This window comes from Rutilus rutilus (assembly GCF_951802725.1).
Source record: "Rutilus rutilus genome assembly, chromosome: 5".
Lineage (NCBI taxonomy): Eukaryota > Metazoa > Chordata > Actinopteri > Cypriniformes > Leuciscidae > Rutilus > Rutilus rutilus.
This window is the reverse complement of record NC_140213.1, coordinates 16,052,441-16,069,001: the sequence shown is the minus strand read 5'-3', so window position 1 is coordinate 16,069,001 and position 16,561 is coordinate 16,052,441. Positions and strand designations below refer to the sequence as shown.

General features: G+C 45.1%; 1 protein-coding gene and 1 long non-coding RNA gene across 2 annotated transcripts in view; one reads left to right on the top strand and one right to left on the bottom strand.

The window, feature by feature from the left end:
- LOC311290242 (neprilysin-like) overlaps nucleotides 1-16,561 on the bottom strand; it is a 199,570-nt gene that overhangs the window by 129,456 nt on the left and 53,553 nt on the right. The window lies entirely within an intron of this gene.
- On the top strand, nucleotides 420-2,383 carry LOC311290243. Its single transcript, XR_014627347.1, has 3 exons — nucleotides 420-780; nucleotides 1,283-1,338; nucleotides 1,615-2,383. It is a non-coding gene; the product is annotated as an uncharacterized lncRNA (long non-coding RNA).

Sequence of the window (16,561 nt, the reverse complement as noted above, 5' to 3'; positions counted from 1 at the left end):
GAAATGATAAATCACCATTAGTAACAGTCAGGGGCGATTCTAATATTTTCATTAGGGGGGCTCAGCCTCCAATGAGGGTATGATTTTTTTTTTTTAAAAAGTAAAAAATAAACTAGTTTCATTAACATGCAGATGGCAGGGTTTTATAATCACTGAGCTCCCGAATGTGAGTCTAGTTAGGGGGGTTCGGGGCCTCCCGGGAAAATTTTGATTTCTCTGATCTACATTTTAAGATGCATTTTAAGATGTTTTGAAGGCCCAAAAAAATGGACAACAGTTTTAAAACCATGTCAGTGGACGGGTGATTATTTTTCTCTCCTCATCTCCTCATCTCCACATCACACTCTTTTTCTCTTGCTCTGTCTCTTCCCCTCATAAAGCTGAGCTTTGACTGATAGAAGCTGCGTTCCAAACCGCATACTTCCCTACTATTTAGTATGGGAAAAAGAGTAGGCGAGCGAAAAAGTATGTACGAATCCAAAAGAGTAGGCGAGAATTACCTGGGTGACGTACTAATTATCGCGAGATTCGGACTTAAGTGCGTTCGAATATGCCTACTTTCCTACTATATAGTAGGCGAAAACAGTACGTGAAGGAAGCAGTACGTTCGAAACATCAGTATTCATAAAAGAGTAGGCGAGAAGTTCCCGGATGGCTTACTGCTTTCGGCCAGATTTTCGAATGCTCAACCGATGGATACTCTTCTATTCCAGGAGGCCACGCGAGAGGATACGTCATTATCAAACATCGCAGAGATCGGCGACGCGGGTGCTTTCAAATGTGAGTAAACACAGTTCCTTTTGTTAAAATTGCATGTGTTGAACTACTGTAGAGTAAACTGTTGAATTGTTGAAGGTGTAAAGACGTTACACAGTATAGTATAGTTGTGATTTTGCTGTAAAAACACGTTTTATTATGTATAACGTTAGCTAACAGGGGAGCTCCAGTAAAGACACGTAAGTTACGTCTCTAAAGTGGATTTACATAAACCATATACATCTTAAAGACGCTTATTTTAAATGTCTATTTACATCTGACAGGAAAATCTTGAAATATCACAACATGAAATAGACATCTGAGTGATGAATGTGTGCTATTATGTAGAACAAATCTATGAAGTAACTAACGTTAAACATAAGTTATCTATTTTATTTGTCCATTAGTAGTTGATAAATTGAGGAACATTTATGTTGGATAAAAAGTTAAAACAACCTCAACATGTAAATGTAGTGTTGAGTTCATAAATCACAGAGGTAATGTGAATCTTGTCTGGATGTTACAGGGACAGATGAACAGATGTGTGTTTATCTGGTGGAGAGTGGCTCATGAAGGCTTTGAGTGAGTATACTACAGAAATGAATAACAACAATTTAAATCTTAAGTTGTAGTTTATTTTAATTATTGTAATTTCAAACAGAGCTATTACAGCACCTTTCTGATTCTTGATTTCTGTGCATTTGCTGCACAGCTTTTGTGGTGGAGCAGGACCTGCAAGGAAAGATGATGGCGGCATTTGTGGAAAAAAAGCGTTTTTGTCTTCTAAATAATACTGAAATCAAATGACATTGTGCGTTTAAAATTACTGCTTTTGTGTTATGTTTGTGCATTTTGTAGGATCTGAAATGTTAGCAGGCTGGTGTGAGCACTGAGGATGAGGAGCCCAGAGCTGAATCCTGGAAACGGTGCCATGGATGAGACCCTCCATCACTCCACTTGCCCTTATGAGACCCTCCATCACTCCACTTGCCCTTATGAGACCCTCCATCACTCCACTTGCCCTTATGAGACCCTCCATCACTCCACCTGCTCTTATTGCCTCAGATTGTGAAGCACAACACATCTCCGGCACGAGGGAACGGCTCACCTCTGGCGGTCAGCTGATTCATCAGAATAAAGCCGCAGAATGGGAACCGCTGTGTTGAGATGGCAGAAGGATGTGGGGTTGAGCGCCTGTAGCCTACATACATGATTGTAGTTTGAATAAAGCTTTGTTTCATATGTTGACTTATGCATTTGTTTATTGTGTGATGGTGACTTTCATTCATTCTTTTACTAATTTATTAATATTTCTCATTGTTGTCAGTAAATAAAATATAATTATTTAATTAATGTTTTATTTAATTGTTTGAAAGAAAATGTAGATATGTTCATTATATACACATCTAGAGTGTATTCAATCATGCATAGCTATGTCATATGACATACATTACATTTTGTTTGTTTTATTGAATTATATCATTTTCAGTAAAAAGTAATATAATTAAGTATTGGTCAGCATTTATCGTTGTTGTTATTGTATGTTTTGGGGTGGGATAGCAATGCAATTCATTCTGAGGTAATATTAATTTTTAATATTAATGATACTTAAATTTTTCAAGTATAAAATCAATAGTTTTCCTCCAAAGGCGAATCTTCGAAAAGCTGCCCTTTGTGCAGACATTACAAACGCTGAGGAAACCCGTTCTAGGTAGGGCTGTTGAGTTACTGATGTTATGAGGTATATATATCTCATGGGTTTGCATACATAATATGAGATTTTTTACACAGGAAAAAAGAACCTACAAGGTTAAATATCTTAATATATATTTTCTTAAATAATTCATTATAATACATTTAAAAAAAATTTTTTTTTTGTTATTTATAGGCCTAGGCCTGAGGGATGAAACGACAGTTAAATTCAACAAGAAAAAGAGGAAAAAATAAAGCAGTTAGCTACTTTTGCTTGTGGATGAAAATGTTTGGATAAAAAAAAAAAAAAAAATTAACAACATATTCAAGAGATGACAATTTTGGGATTTCGTAATAAAAATAAATAATATCGTTAAGGATAAAACGGTGGGTCACATTAGTAGGGTTAAATATAAGAACTTAAATCAACCCTAAATGTATTCACAAAATAAATGGGCAGCAGTTTCTTCAAAAAGACCACAAAATGAGCAAGTTTAATCAATATCAAGATATTGTACAGATAGATGAATTAAACGTGTCGTTCAAATCTTTTAAGTTGTTGCGCGTGTGATAACGCGTCGTAGGTCACATGATAACGTCAACATGGCAGATGTCCGGTTCGCATTTATACTCAACGAGATCTGGCTATAAAGTACCTACTCTTTTAGCGCTCGTTAAGTACTTATTGAAATGAAGTACCTACTCATTGAGTATGCGGTTTGGAACGCAGCCATAGGCTTTCAATTTTTGTCTGTCAGTGAAGAAAGTAAACAACTGATAGGTTGATTTATGAATCATTTTCTTTGACGCATTCATTTACTCAAAGCGACTAGGAAAGCTAGGTAACTAATAATGGTTTGAATTTTTTATTTATCTGATGTTAAAACCATGTTACCGGGGCAGTAGATTATTTGTCAATACCTGCTCTCTCCTCATCTCCATCACTCTTTCTTTTTCTCTCAGTCTCCTCCTTGCCCTGTTTATTTCCTCCTAAAGCTGGTCTTTTTTAATTTACTGAAGGATACCAATTGTATTCTCAATATTCATTATTAATCCTGTGCCTAAAATTATGAAAACGTTTTTTGTTAATGTGTCTTGTCCCTTCACAATGACAGTAAACTAATTATTAGGCTACATTACATGAGTCATGTTATTACATAGGCCTATTTTCAGTGGCGAAATTAGACAAAAGTTTATTAGTTTGCCTGATTATTTTTGTCATTCGTTTAACATTTATGACCTAAAAAACTGACAAATATGAAATGTTTCGTTTAGCTACTTGCATCTTATCTCGCACTTAAACGTACACTGAAGCGTCGAGTTGCTCTGCTAAAATTTGCGCTCAGCAGCTTCTGTGAACAAAGCCCGCCTACTTTGATTTGATTGGTCATCTCAAATATTCTGACAGAGTATAGCAGTGACAGACCAATGAGGCTTAGATGAACACACACACCCTGTCCTCTGTTTCTGACATGCGCTCTGCTCGGCGCGCTGCGGATTGAAGATGAAGAACGCGCTTAACTCTGATTACAAGAAGACTGAAGCGAACACGAATTTGTGTACAATATTTTAGGGTGCTAGGCAGAAGTTTAGGGGGGCTGAAGCTCCCCCTAAAGAGGGCCTAGTGACACCTCTGGTAACAGTCAATCTGTTCACTTTACAGACGGAGCATGAGGAGACTAGGTCACAGATTGGACCCAAATGCTGTCGACTAACATCGGTTAGCAAGTCCTGACAAAGTTTTAATTTTATGATCATTTAGTTTAATTTATTTAACTGTTATGTTTCAGTTCATAAATCTAGGCCTACTAACAAATTAAAATAACACGAAGTATAAGGCTGCGTTCACACTGCAGGGCTTAATGCTCAATTCCGATTTTTTGAAAAAATTCGATTTTTTTGCAAGGCCGTTCACATTTCCAATTAAATGCGACCTTTTGTGATCTCCTGTGTGAACGTGAAATGACCCAGAAGTGACCCGCATGCGCAGAAGAGTACTCAACGGTCAACGACGTCACTTGTTGTTTGCGGAAGTAGCTAAACTTCAACTAGCTGTGATTCACTCACACACACACACACACACACAAAACACACGAGCGCGCGCAGCGACCGTTACACAAGAGCCAGACAGCAGCCGCTGACCTATCTAATATCAGCACAAACAAGTTAACATAACGTTAGTCATTGGATATATAATGATGGTGGCAGTGGGCTTCTTTTTTTAATTTATTTTTTATTAACGGGCTCGTCGAGGTCGACCCGTTCGGCAGATTTACCTCAGCTCGACGAATATGCAGTCCGTTTTCAAACCGACGACTACTTCAACGCAGAATTATGACGTTTTTGGCGTATCAATGACGTGCGGGTCGGATACATGCGACCTGGCCATTCAGACTGAAGTCGCATTTCAAAAGATCGGATTTGTATCGGATTTGGGACCACATACCCTGGCCTGGGTCGCATTTGAAAAGATCGGATCTGTGTCGTTCAGACTGTCATGAAAAGATCAGATACAGGTCGCATAGGGGCAAAAAAAATAGGAATTGGGTCGTTTCAGCCTGCAGTGTGAACGTAGCCTAAGACACATAACCTTGACATGCCTTTCTAAATTAGCCTATAGAAAAACTGGGCACACAATGTTAACGTTTAGCCTACTTTGCTCAAATTTGATGCAATAATAGAAGCCTACATTTGTTTCAGTTCCAAATTTGTACTGTAATTCCAGTATTGGGATTATGAATTTGTTTAACTACAAATGTTTCACTTGAATTTATCTGCTACCAGTTCTCAACAAGCCGCGGCAGATTACGCGATAGAGAGGATAAACTGACACTTTTCAAAGTCTGTGATTGTAGCGCCTCTTAGTGGTAAAAGGCAGCAAATACACATCCCCAATTTTACCGCCGTGGGAACCAATATTCTGGTTGAGTACAAACGTCTCGGTTACGTATGTAACCCTCGTTCCCTGAGTAGGGAACGGAGACGTTACGTCGGATGACGACGAATGGGGTTTCGCTTAGAAATCCTATCATCTTCGAGTATATAAAACGAGCCAATGGCAAGAAAATGCCATGGGTCTGCGGAATTTGCATAGCGTAACTCCGCCCCACCCTGGGAGTATAAAGGAAGTACGCTGCAACATGCAGATATGTCTTCGCTGAGGAGCCGAGACTGAACTCAGGCGTTTCCAGCGGTACAGCGGAAGTGGCAGGGAGACGTAACGTCTCCGTTCCCTACTCAGGGAACGAGGGTTACATACGTAACCGAGACGTTCCCTTTCGTTGTCACTCCGAGTTACGTCGGATGACGACGAATGGGGTTCCCAGTGTAATCACGCCACCTCTCGACTGTCTTCCAGTGCCCTGCGTAAGTCTGAGCTCCCTGTCGTGAGACTAGCACGGACGAAGGAGTCCTACTTAACACAGGAATACCAAGGTACACTGGGAAGCATATCTCAGTGGAAATATGCAATCATGCCCAACCCGAAGGGGGGGACTTGGAATACACATATGACCCCGAAGGGCTGCATACGGAATAACACTGGGGTGTCCAGCCGCAGGTGGAATATTTCAACCCCAGGGGTGGCAAGGTGGCTTGCCAAGGGAAGACACATGCTCAAAGAGGCTTACAGTGGAATACACATGTGGGGGTCACCCGGAGGGGGAACCGTGCACATGGAGGCACCTGGCCAAGCGCGAAAGCTGCCGGTGGCATAACTCTGGTGTTGACGTCGTCAGTGCTGGAGGAGACTCAGGGCTTATTAGGCTCACCTGAGGAGAATATCGCACGTATCCCGTCCGTGGAGAGGAATGGCGAGCAAGCGAAGACACCTGAGCGGAATCTATTACCGGCTAGTTGAAGCGAGTACATGAGAAGAAACTGGCTCCACTCTGAGATTGTAGAATCTCGCGAATGTGTTAGGTGTCGCCCAGCCTGCAGCTCTGCAGATGTCTGTTAGCGAGGCGCCATGCGCTAGAGCCCAAGAGGATGCCACACTCCGAGTGGAGTGGGCCGTCACACCAAGGGGGCACGGTCGACCTTGCTGCTGGTATGCCAAAGCAATGGCGTCCACTATCCAGTGAGACAACCTTTGCTTGGAGAGAGCCTTTCCCTTCAGCTTCCCACCATGACAGACAAAGAGCTGGTCTGAGGTCCTGAAACACTGCGTTCTGTCGACGTAGGCACGGAGTGCGCGTACTGGACAGAGCAGTGCCAAGGCTGGGTCTGCCTCCTCCGAGGGCAGCGCTTGCAGGTTCACCACCTGGTCTCGAAAGGGAGTGGTGGGAACCTTGGGCACATATCCAGGCCGGGGTCTCAGGATCACGTGAGAGTTAGCCGGCCCGAATTCCAGGCACGCTTCGTCAACCGAAAATGCCTGCAGGTCCCCTACCCTCTTGATGGAGGCCAATGCAACCAGGAGCGCTGTCATCATTGACAGGAACTTAAGCTCCACTGATTGCAGAGGCTCAAAGGGAGCACTCTGCAGGGCAGTTAAAACCACTGAGAGGTCCCAAGAGGGTACGAGGGGAGAACGAGGAGGATTCAGTCTCCTGGCTCCCCTCAGGAACCTGACGATCAGGTCGTGCTTTCCCAAGGACTTACCATCAACTGCGTCGTGATGTGCGGCAATGGCGGCAACATACACTTTCAGGGTGGAGGGAGACAGCCTTCGCTCCAACCCTTCTTGCAGGAAGGAAAGCACGACACTGATGGGGCATTTCGTGGGTTCTAGATTTTTGGAAGAACACCAGTTGACGAAGAGGTTCCACTTCAACGCATAGGCATGTCTCGTGGACGATGCTCTAGCGGAAGTGATGGTAGCCACCACCGCTGGTGGTAGGGTACTCAAACCTGCCTCGTCCCATCCAGGAGCCACACGTGGAGGTTCCAAAGATCGGGACGAGGGTGCCATAAGGTGCCCCGTCCCTGAGAAAGCAGGTCCTTCCTCAGAGGAATTGGCCAGGGAGGTGCTGTCGTGAGGAGTACTAGTTCTGAGAACCAGGTGCGGTTGGGCCAATACGGGGCAACCAAAATTACCTGCTCCTCGTCCTCCCTGATCTTGCGCAAAGTCTGCGCAAGAAGGCTCACTGGGGGAAACGCATATTTGCGGAGGCCCCGCGGCCAGCTGTGCGCCAGTGCATCCGTGCCGAGCGTGCCCTCGGTCAGGGAATAAAACAGGCGGCAGTGGGACGAGTCGTGGGAGGCAAACAGGTCCACCTGTGCGTCCCCGAACTGATCCCAAATCAGCTGAACCGTCTGGGGATGGAGTCGCCAATCTCCAGCAAGAGGCCGAAGCCGAGAGAGCTCGTCGGCCGCCTGGTTCAGATCTCCCGGGATATAAATGGCTCGAAGCGACCTCAGATGCTTCTGACTCCATATAAGGAGGTGGCGGGCGAGTTGTGACATACGGCGGGAGCGCAGACCACCTTGACGGTTGATGTACGCTACAGTCGCGGTATTGTCCGATCGGACTAGTACGTGTTGACCCCTGAGCAACGCATGGAAGCGGTGCAGGGCAAGGCGTACAGCCAACAACTCGAGGCAATTGACATGCAAAAGGCGCTGGGGTCCTGTCCAGGAGCCCGCCGCAGCATGTCCATTGCACATGGCGCCCCAGCCCGTGGTGGAGGCATCTGTTGATACAACAACATGCCTGGACACTCGTTCCAAGGGCACTCCGGCCCGAAGAAAACTGAGGTTCGACCACGGGGTGAAGGTCTGACGGCAGGTCGGAGTCACTGGGACTCGGAGCGTGCCGTGATGCCATGCCCACCTCGGGACTCGATTGCGAAGCCAAAGCTGAAGTGGTCTCATATGAAGCAAGCCGAGCGGCGTGACTGCGGCTGCGGATGCCATATGCCCCAGGAGCCTCTGAAAAAGTTTCAGTGGAACCACACACCCTCGAATTGACGAAGGCAAGTCAGCAGTGACTGCGCGCACTCGCTCGTAAGCTGCGCGCACATGGCGACCGAGTCGATCTCCATACCGAGAAAAGAGATCCTCTGCACTGGGCAGAGTTTGCTCTTCTCCCAGTTGACCCGAAGGCCCAGACGAGCTAGGTGCCGGAGCACTAGGTCCCTGTGTTCGCAAACCTGATCTCGAGAGTGAGCTAGAATCAGCCAGTCGTCGAGATAGTTCAGGATGCGAACCCCGTGTTCCCGGAGGGGAACAAGGGCTGCCTCGACGACCTTCGTGAAGACGCGAGGAGACAGGGCTAGCCCGAAAGGGAGAACCGCGTACTGGTATGCCTGCCCCTCGAAAGCAAACCGTAGAAACGGTCTGTGTCGAGGAAGAATGGAGACATGGAAGTAGGCGTCCTTCAGGTCGATCGCTGCAAACCAATCCTGCGGCCGTATGCACTCGAAAATGCGTTTGGCCGTGAGCATCTTGAACGGCATCCTGTGAAGGGAACGGTTCAAGACGCGCAAATCGAGGATTGGTCGTAACCCACCGGATTTCTTTGGTACAATTAAGTAGGGGCTGTAAAAGCCGGACCTCATTTCGGCTGGAGGGACAGTCTCGATCGCACCCTTCGCCAGTAAGGTAGCGACCTCCGCTCTCATAACCGGGGCATTGCCACCGACCAAAGTGAAGCGGACTCCCGTGAAGCGGGGAGGAGACCGCGCGAACTGAATCGCGTAGCCGAGCCTGATGGTCCTCGCGACCCAGCGGGACAGCCTGGGAAGCTCTAACCAGGCTTCCAGGAACTGTACCAGCGGGGTCATGCGGACCACAGACGTACCCTCGGTGGTGCAGCGAGGCTGAATGACCGGCCCAGGCGTGGGTGGCATAGCGGCCCGGTGCGGGGGCACGGTCATTAGCCGCGTCCTGCCAGAGGAGGCCAGGGGAGGGCCAGCGTCCCACTGAGGCGTGCTCTGGCAGGGAACTGGCGACAGAGGGGGACGAGAGTGGCGAGGCTCGTGAGCGGCGCGCACTGTCATCCCGACACTCTGTGTGCTCAGAGATGGGGAAGTGAGTTCTTTCTTTAACCACATTAGGGTGCTGCCCGTCGTGGGACAAGCAGCGGGGTGGGGAAAACCAAGGATTCTCCCCCGGCCCTCCACCGGGGGAAGGAGCGGCCCTGCTACCGTCTCCTGGGAAGAACTCAACGCCATCTCTGAGCAGCCCGTCTCAGGAGCGCCGCTTGGCCTGGCGTTTAGCGGGGCACGGGGCGGGAGAGGGCTGTGGCGCCTTCCTACGGCGTCCTCCACGACGCGACCCGGATGGAGGCTGCTGCTGGGGCCGTGCGGGAGGGGCGGGAGCCGTAGAAGGGCGCCCTCGGCGGCGAGCAGACTGAGGCACCTGTGCCGACGGCTGGGTGGAGGCAGCAGCTGGCCGTCGGGGCAGGACGTGTTTGAGAGCCTCAGTCTGCTTCTGGGCGGTCGAGAACTGCTGGGCAAAGTCCTCAACCGCCCCGCCGAAGAGGCCAGCCTGGGATATGGGAGTGTCGAGGAACCGGGTCCGCTCGGCCTCACGCATATCGGCCAGGTTGAGCCACAGATGTCTCTCCTGGACCACGCAAGTGGACATCACCTGACCCAGGGAGCGTGCGGTCACCTTCGTCGCTCGGAGAGCAAGGTCGGTGGCGGCACGCAGCTCATCGAAGAGCGCTGGGTCAGTCCTCCCCTCGTGCATGTCACGCAACATCTGGGCCTGGTAGACCTGGAGAGTCGCCATGGCATGCAGTGAGGAGGCCGCCAGCCCCGCAGCTCTATAGGCCTTCGCCACAAGGGTGGAGGAGAACCTAGAGGCTTTGGAGGGGTGCTTAGGGTCGCCACGGGAAGAAGCACTCTGAGGACACAGTTGCATCGCAACAGAGCGTTCAACCTGGGGAACCAGGTTCTCGATCACGAGAAGACAATGGTGCCTTCCAGGACCTCGTGACCTCCTCATGCACATCCGGGAAGAAAGGCATTGAGGACGCGCGCTGACGGGGGTCAGCGGCGGCACCCAAAAACCAATCGTCCAGCCGCGAGCGCACCGGACCAGGTGGCGGGGACCACTCAAGCCCGATGGCCGCGGCTGCCCGGGAAAGCATGGCAGTCATCTCGGGATCAGACTCGGGCAATGCTGGCGCACCCGAAGGTGGCAGCACAGCCGAATCCTCACTTCCCAAGGACTCTTGCCCACCCTGTGATGCAGCGATCGACATCGAATCTTCCTCTGGAGCGCCAAATGAGACCCGCGGCAAGCCAGAGGACTGTACCGCGGGCTCATTTGAAACACTCGCGGGTTGCACGGCGCTAGAGGACGGTGTGGAGCGTGGAATAGTCGGCGCTTTGTCCCACACCGTAATCCTCAGGTCACCCTGGCCGCCAGCCGAAGTACCAGCTCTCGCGGAGCCCGTAGATCGGGGTGCGGATGAGGGGACTCTCACATGAAGATCATTGAGTCTCGACCGTAACCGTGCGATGGGCATGTTCCCGCAATGGGAACATGACTCATCCACAAACGCTGCCTTAGCGTGCTCTATACCCAGACACACAAGACAGAGATTGTGCCCATCAGAGTCAGAAATGAGAAGACCGCAACCAGAAGTGCACGGGCGAGGCATCTTTAAAAAGACGTGCCGCGTGCAAGCTCTTTTAGAAAGGAGATTTCTCCACAAATGCTGAAGCGACCCGGGAGAGAACACACAAACACTGGCAAATCACTGCACAGATAAGCAGGGAATGTGCACTCGCTGGAAATCGCTGTCACACCAACACTTGGAGAGAGGCTCGTCTCGAAGAGAAATGAAGAGATGAATCTCAGGATTGGCTGTGGAGTGAAGTACATCAACTTGGCTCCGAAGCGAAAACATATCTGCATGTTGCAGCGTACTTCCTTTATACTCCCAGGGTGGGGCGGAGTTACGCTATGCAAATTCCGCAGACCCATGGCATTTTCTTGCCATTGGCTCGTTTTATATACTCGAAGATGATAGGATTTCTAAGCGAAACCCCATTCGTCGTCATCCGACGTAACTCGGAGTGACAACGAAAGGGAACTGTATATGCCTCAGTAATTCAATCGTGCACTGTGGACATGACGCTAGTTTAAAACATTACTAACATGAAGCTAGTTTAAAACTTGTAAGGATTGCTCCATTTAGTACGGAAGCCCTGAACCGCAAGGTGAAAAAAAGAAAACTTATCTCGTTATTTCGACGTAAGTCATTATTTCAACATATCTCGTTATTTCAACATAACTCGTTATTTCGACATAATAAGGGGACATTCTAATATGCATTAAGCCACATTTAGCGTTCTTATAATGGTTTTCTATGGGAGGAAAATTCTTAACGTGAAATTAAATGCGTTGCGTTCATATTCTGGACTCATCTGATTTTTTGTAGTATTCTTTATTATGATTTTAGTATCATAATGATTAATAAATGCACGCACAATTATCCGTGAATTTGATAAATGTTGCAGATATGTTTTACTATCCACAAACAAATTGCTTTCAACTTAAGTGTGTAAAATTCAGAATTCAACAAATATTATGTCGAAATAACGAGATATTATGTCGAAATAATGACTTAAAGGGATGGTTCGGAGTAAAATCAACCTTATGGTCCTTTGCACCATGACCTCGAGCCAAACACCCCCCCCAGAAGCTGCCAGGACTTTTACGTGCTTTTCCCAAAACACTGAAGTGACCTCGATGTCCATGTTAGCGGTAGCATGAGCCGTCAGGCAAGTGTTATTTAAATAAACTCCTGATGTACTTACAAACTTTCCAATGCCTCGTTTTATGAGTACATAACCTATTTGTACTACTGTAGAAGTTTGGTACCATTCCAGGCATTATTAGTGGGGTAATTTACGAGATACAACCTAGGTTCCATTAGCGCCTGCACTAAGCCATTCGGCTGATATCTCTATAAGCTCTAACTTTAATAATGTTTTCGACCAAAAAGGCTTCTGGGGGGGTATTTGGCTCGAGGTTATGGTGCAAAGGACCCTAGGTTGATTTTACTCCGAACCATCCCTTTAATATCTTGAAATAACAAGATACATTTTTTTATTTTATTTTTTCACCTTGCGGTTCAGGGCTTCCGTAATTTAGGAATTAATAACGGGACCACACAACATGTGCAGAGATGTGAAATAAAAGATAATTTTTCCTTACCTTAGATTCTGCATTAGCATTCTGAAAGTGCGCTGCAGACTGTTAACAACAAACAATGCCAAGTATTTGAATGTTTGAGCAGCCATCTTATTGGCCGCTGATGCAATACGCTGATTTCACGCAGCCGCCATTTTGAACTTGAAAGTGAGGCTCCGGTGGGAAGAACCCCGGAAGTACAGATAAACAACAATGCCTTGGACTACCAACCTGAAGCTGCTGCCGCGATTTACACTATTGGAAGATAATATCTAATATAGGATATGTATATAGTTCATTCCTGCTTCATTTTTTACTCTCTGAATTATATATAAAAAAAAATATTTTATTTATAAATAAATTTCACTGTATATAGTCTAAAGTATGAAAGAAATGTATGTACAGTTTTAGAATTGACACAACATCATTAAACACAACAATACGCCATCGCATTCACGACTCTCCTATGATTAAAGGCGACACTTCCGGTTTTCTTCCCACCGGAGCCTCGCTTTCGATTTCAAAATAACGGCTGCGTGAAATCAGCGTATAGCAACCAATCAGCTGTGCTATGTAGATAACAACATGATTGCTACCAATAAGTTAAATGGCCTGCACCATCAGTTTAATGCCAGGGTTGGGAAACCGAAGCTAGGCCCTGAAGACTAATTTCATCTAACGATGCATTTGCATAAAAATCTAATCAAATCTCTAAATAGACACTTATTTTCCAATCAAAATTCCCTTTCATCCCTCAAAAGCTCAACACACTGGAAATGCTAATGAGGGGATTGAGATTTCTCTAGGGAAGTCACAATCCTCACTACTCCTTGATGATTCTTTTATAAAATTTTACCTTCAGTGTTTGTTCATTGATTAGCAATGATTTTCAATTAATTAAACATTAAATAAGGTGAAAGAAGTCATGGAAATTCTCATCAAGGCGATACTAATTGGCTTTTTATAATAATAATACTTTGTGTTGATTTTTGCCTGTTGTCCTTTTAAATCAAGAACTCATTACCATTCTGAAAAGCTCATGAAGAAAACACTGATTGAAACAAATCAATAATTTTTAAAAGGTGGCGCAGAGAGAGAGAGAGAGAGAGACTGTGGAAAAGAGGCTGAGTAAGATATGTTTTGACAAGCGCTACTGCCAAGGTTAAGTGATAGCTGTGGTAGCAACTGATCCCTGAATCTTGAGCTCCCCACAGATTCAATAACATTTAACTCCACAATACATCCAGAAGCATCTCTCTGTGCCCAGCCCCCCACAGCTCCTAACCTCTCCAGCTAAACCTCCCACACTTATCAGGTCAAGCCACCCTCCCTCCACCACCTGGAACATGATCATTAACACACATGCTTCCTTATCTATGCGCCATCTAAGGACTTGAGGGTATTCAGATTGAGGCCTCACCCCAGAGCCATCCCCACGTCTGTACAACCCTGTAGCATAACATTATTGTTCTCTCTGTTACTTAAGACACACTATTTCCAGATGAAATTGTATTTGTCTGACAGGTCTCACTACTGTGTAAAGCGGAACAAGAGGTACAGCTTTAAATTTCGCAGTTAGATCCACAGGCAGAGTCCCACTGAGCTTTAAATAGCTCAGATCAGTCATAAATAAACTGTAACTTGAATGAATTCTGTTCTTTTTCTTTAGTGGCCAAGATAACTAAACTCATATCTGAAATTATATATATAGAACTCAATTCTGGATGGTTTTCTGTGCGCAGCTGCGCACTTATCCAAAACGTGCACACAGAAAGCTACCTCAAGGCATATGAGGGCTGAATTGACTCTTATCGCGCTTGGAAGGACAAATACACAAAAAAAAATATATCAATGTGCCTGTTTTGGCGAGTATTCATCTGAATAGTTGGTTATGTCTTAAGTGAAAGTAAACAGTTGAATTAGTGACAGTAGCCTAAACCTACTGCTGTCTAAGTCCTTAATGTTAATTTAAACAACAAAAGATAAAGAGAAAAATCACTCACTGCTATTGACTGAGTAACTTTAGAAGCTTTAATAAAGGGTTTATACAAGGAAGTCTATGCACTGTTATTTTACATTTGATTACTTATAAGTCAATCTCTGTAGATAGTATTTCTTACCGGAATACTATTGTTAGACCTACCTGACAAACTTAAAGCATTGTTTATTTCATTTGTATCTTTGTTCTTGTAATGATTCCCTTGTGTCTTTGTTCTAGGACTTTTTTTTTTTTTTTATCTTTAGGTGCGTCCCAATTCGTGAACTTATGCACGATTCTATGACGTTTTGTTGTATAAATAGTGCGAGTAGTGTGTTCACACTGAAAATTCCAAAAAGAAAAAGTGCACTTTAAAGGTAAAATATGTTAGAATTTTTGATTAAATATCCAAAAATCATTCGCACAGTGTGATATATTTCCTGCAGATGTGTACTTACAATATCCCAAAAGTTCTCATAGATTTTTAATTTCAGAGAAATTACAATTTTAAATAATGGCTCGTTCCCTGTTCACTTGTCGCCTGTCAATGATGTAATATCCGCGTTATCCCTGGTTTATGCTCGTACTGCCATAGTAACCATGGCAACAGACGTGGACAACTGCATAACGTCTAGCGGCACGCTCACGCTGTTGTTGTTTTGTTCAAACATTATGGACCATGGCAAGCAGACTTTGGGACAAAAGGAGAACTAAAACGAGGATCAATATCAGCGTGGCGTTTTCGAGATGCCGAGAGCTCCACGTCCGTGACAAACTTCAACTTGACAGAGACGCGCAAATGTAGAGGTGAGCAAATGTACATAAAACTAATCAATGTTATATAGCTCAACATGAAATGAAATGTTAAAATATGATCAGTATGTTATTCTAATGTTGATCTAGCTTACTGCTAGTCTCATACAGACAAACTAACACTTAGAATAACATTATAACTTTCAACACACTCAAATGCAGTTTAGTGTGATAGTGTAGACCAAGTGAAATAGCGCTGCATTGCCTCACAAGTTTCATTCATCTAATAAACTGACCTGTGCAAGTATTAATTCAGCACTTGAGGGTAGTTCGATAGAATGAAATGTCCTTATTCCTTTATATCTGCGGGACTCGCATGTGGCTCTGATATCTGTCTCTCATTAGCAATCGCGACTTGCTTCATACCACAGTCATGTTAAAAACATCAATGTATTCACTCATCCATGTGTACACACACAGTGGCTAGTTCCTATAACTTAAGTTCCTATAACTACCCAGCGTGAAAACCCTCATAGTGCATAAGTACATAGTGTATAAGTGCATAGTGTAAAGAGAGTCATTTGGGACACAACTTTTGTCTCACTGTGTCTGGTTTTCATTTCCTGTGTTTAGTTCATGTTTTACCTTGTTTACTGACTGTTAAATTTTACTTGACTAAATCTATTGTAGATTAAGTCGACTAAAATCGTACACTGATGTTGCGTTGTGTTGCAATCTCCATGCCGCAACAGCAAGAAGCTGTCCACACTGAACGCGACATCTTGAAGTACATCAGAAATAGAACAGGGTTTCAGTTTACTGTCGGGAATTTGTCTGTATTTGTAAATACACTGCAATCAATATAAAGAAAAAAAAAGTCAAACATATTTGAAAAAATATTGTGGGTGCTTTGTTTTTTTTTGTACAGAGCCGCATACATGACATGTGGGGGAAAAAAACAAGATATTGTGGTCATGAATTAGGAACTCGTTTACTCAACTTGGGAGCTAATTTTTAATTCGTGGCCGCATTGTTAGCTTAGCAACATGCTGACGCCAAACTTTATGGAAATCAATTGTAAGTCAAGTCTCTGATGCACTTCACGTGAAGAGCACTAATTGAATGATGCTAATTGAATTGAAGTTTCTGCATATGTACAGCATAATAATTGGTTACTAAACAGGTATGATGTTCCATTTCAGTTTCCTTAGTAGACAACTGCTTATCGTTAGCCTCATAGCATAATTGCCTAAGTAATATTTAAAAAAAAAAACGACTTAGGCAATTATG